Below are 3,876 nucleotides of genomic sequence, written 5' to 3' on the forward strand. Positions count from 1 at the left end.
GACCAAGACTAAAGGTTATCAACCAAGGTTAACAATGTCAACTTATGTACCCTTGCTACCATTGGATCAATATTACCTAAGCAATTATACTTGCAATCTTATTGGTTGATCATAATTTTGACCCATGTTGTATCCACCTCACGATAAAACTTCATTTGAGAGGTGGGCTCATTGACAAACCACTGGGGGCCCCTCCTGTCTCTCAGGAGATATTTCTGTTCCCCATCCCTCATTCCTATTCTCCAATAAATTTTCCTACTTGTAATCTCCATTGTTTCTTTTTTTCCCCCCATTGTTTTTTAGAATTCATTCTTCAACTTCAGAGAACACAAACTTACTTGACATCTAGCCTTTCCCCTCTATCAGGATCAAGTGCCCAGAGGCTTTTTTCTCTTTGTGGTATTCTCCCAGCGCCCTTCCAAGGGAGTGCTGTGGAATCTCTTAGGTGGAGCCGGATGACTACCGCCAGATGGGTGGGGAAGGACGACAGACCCAGGTGCTGATTCAGGAAGAAGGTAAGGGCTTCCAAGATAGGAGAGAGAATGCTGAGGGAAACGTGCAGAGCAAAGGAGGCGAGCAGAATGGTGAATGAATGGTTAGGGTTAGGGGAGAAAGAGGCCGACTCAGCAGGTGCAAGGCGCCTATTAATGCCCAGGGCACAGAAACACCGAGCTCAGACCGAGCCCAGGAGCGAAGGCTGCAGTAGCGTCTAGCTCCAGAGGGCCGGGCTGACCTGCTCAGGCCCAAACTGCCCAGCCATGGTGGCCAGAGGTGGAGTGGGGCCCACATTTGAGTCTGATGCCCTGAAGGACTAATAAATCCTACAGCGATGTTGATACTGCAGGTCTGGTGACCATAGTCTTGAAAACTAGAGGATTAAAGCAATTTAAAAAGATTTTTGCCCACGTGGTGGTGCACGTCTGTAATCCCAGCCCTCAGGAGGCAGGAGGATCCCAGAGAGTTCAAGGCCAGCCTGGACTACTACTGAGTTCAAAGCTAACCTGAACTACATGGCCAGATCCTATCTAAGAAAAAGGCATAAAAGATTTTTAAAAAAACAATTAGAGCAGGCTGGGGATATAGCTCAGCAGCGTAAGTGTCTGCCTGGCAAGCGCAAGGTCCTGAGTTTGATTTCCGGTACAAAAACAAACAAACAAACAAATGATTGGAGCACCGGGCATGGTGGTGCATGTCTGTGATCCTAGCACTCGGGATGCTGAGGCAGGAGGGTCACTGCGAGTTCAAGACCAGCCTGGGCTACAAAGTGAGCTCAAGGCCAGCCTGAACTGCATAGGGAGACCCTGTCTCAAAAAGACAAAAACAAACAAACAATTGAAGCAAGAGAGAAACTAAGGAAAAGAAATTTAAAGGGGCTGGGGATTTAGCTCAGTGGCACAGTGCCTGCCCGGCAAGCTCAAGGTCGTCAGTTGATCCCCGGTACCGGAAAAAAAACAAAAACCAAAAAAAAAAAAAGAAAAGAAATGAAAGTACTACACTATAAAGTCATCTTTTCAGCTGCTACGCATTTTGTTTTGTATTAGACAGGAATACATTTGTGTAACATTTTTCTTTTTTCTTTTTTTTGTCTTTTTGAGACAGGGTCTCCCTGTGCAGTTCAGACTCGTCTTGAACTAACTCTGTAGCCCAGGCGGGCTTCAAACTTGTAACAGTCCTCTTGCTTCAGCCTCCCCAGTGCTGGGATTACTAGATTATATTATAACTCTAAATTTAACATTTTGAGCAACTGCTAAGTCTTTTCTACAATGTCTATACCACTTTACATTCCTATAAGACATGCGTGAGTGTTATGGTTTATAGCTAGATGTCCCTGTCTTAGTTACTTTTCTCATTGCTAAGATAAAATACTCAACACCGGAAGGTAAAGGAGGAAAGGTTTATTTCTGCTCACAGTTTGTAGAGGTTTCAGTTCACAGTTGGTTGGCTCCAAGGCAGGCTGGCACGGCAGACAAGCACTGTAGAGGAGAAACAGTCCGTGGCAGGCAGAAGGTAGCAAAGCAGCAAAGTAACAAAGAAGCAAGTGACAACAGCAGCCGTCTTTCTGTCCCTTGTATTTTACCCAGGCCCTCAGGGCAGGCACCACTCACACCATGGTGAGGCACCCTTAATCCTAGTATTGAACCATGAATCAATCCCAGCAACACATCCCTAAACTCAGCATCACACATACTCGATCCAGCCAGCTCCGAAAAACCCCATCTATGACTGCCTGAGACTTTGGGCAACATCTAGATACAAGCTGTAACACCCTCCAAAGCTTCATGTGTTCATAAGTGGGGTTTTGGGAGGTGATTGTATCATGGGGCCGTAATACTCATCCATGGATTAGCCCGCCGATAAGTTCCTAGCTAAATGTGAGGTTGGGAGGTAAAGCAGCTTGAACTTGAACTGTAGTTATTGACCTTGACATGGAAATATGTTCATCTGTTATTCTTATTAAAACTATGGATTATCTCACTGGAAAATGCACACACATAATTTTGCAGAGAATCTATAATTCTTCTGAGGCTTGGGTCACTGATTCTTTTTTTTTTTGGCACTGGGAATCTAATTCACGACCTTGTCCTTGCCAAGTAGGCACTGTACCACTGGGCTATATCCCCAGCCCAGGGCCATTGATTCTTAGTTCTTGAATCACAGATGAAGAGTCTTTTCTTTGTAGTAGACAATGGGGATTAAGCAGCTTTAAGAAGAACAGTAGTTGGATAAGATTTATATCTTATGTATTTATTATAAGTGTCACTTTGTTTTTATTTGTTATCTCTATTAGTACATGTTTGCAGCACATAATGATTGTATTTATTGTGAGGAGTTGATATATATACATAACAAATATCAATTCAATTCTTTTTTAAAATTCTTGTTTTAGTTTTTTGAGATAGGGTCTTGTTGTGTAGTCCAGGCTGGTCTCGAACTCATGGCAATCTTCCTGCCTCAGCCATCCAAGTGCTTGGATCACAAGAGCATTGCACTATACCAGGCACATCTTTTTTTTTATGTCCCCTTTCCTCTTCTTCCCCCCCCCAGATTTATATTCTAGTTAGATCAGTGAATGCCATTTGGAAATTGAACTGGAAACTGAGTCAAGAACTGATTAAAATGGCAAAAGAACAGCGTTAGCGGGATTCCAAGAATATTCATAGATCCAGGACTGATTAGATGTGAGAGCTGAGGAAGAGGGTGCTTTCCGGATTTCTGCCTTTCTAGCCCACAACCCAGGATGCAACTACACAGCATCAAAGACATTTTGACTAAAAATGAACAAAAGCAATTGTAATGGTTGATACATTGTGTCAGCTTGAGAAGTTTAGAAGTTTAACTAAGCAGCTCAGCAGGGGAGCAGGGTCCTCACTTTGTGAACATCCTCATCCTGTGCAAGAGGAAGGTAAAGAGATGGTGTGAATGCTACACCCACCGTAAGGGGTGGGGTAGCCTCTTACAATATAAGAGGGGAAAAGAGGCTGCTCTTTGCCCCTTTTGCCCTTAATACTTTTGCTATCTTTGCTGCCTTCAACTGTTGCCCCTCATCATACCACTCTGCCTTGGAGCCAGCTGATTACGGACTGAAACCTCCACAAACTGTGAGCCAAATAAACCTTTCCTTCCTTACTTTTGGGCATCTGGTATTTTGTCTCAGCAAGAGAAAAGTAACCAACACAGCAATGACATTTCTTGGAAAGAAATAGCCTACACCCTAACTCCAAAGCTGATTGATGTTGCCTCATGGGGTGCCATGCATATTTGGGCCTTGTGTGCTTTGGAGTGGAGTTGGGCAAAAACAAATCAATTTGCACACCCTAACTCACAAAGTCGTTAAGGCCTTGCTTCATTTTTTTTTTTGTTTTTTTGGGTTTTTTT

The 3,876-nt window shown here is 43.7% G+C and overlaps 1 protein-coding gene across 1 annotated transcript in view; it reads right to left on the reverse strand.

Moving 5' to 3' along the window:
• Caprin1 (cell cycle associated protein 1) overlaps positions 1-3,876 on the reverse strand; it is a 43,985-nt gene that overhangs the window by 39,528 nt on the left and 581 nt on the right. The window lies entirely within an intron of this gene.

The sequence above is a fragment of the Chinchilla lanigera genome, unplaced genomic scaffold (assembly GCF_000276665.1).
Source record: "Chinchilla lanigera isolate Chin_1 unplaced genomic scaffold, ChiLan1.0 scaffold00021, whole genome shotgun sequence".
NCBI classification, from domain to species: Eukaryota; Metazoa; Chordata; class Mammalia; order Rodentia; family Chinchillidae; genus Chinchilla; species Chinchilla lanigera.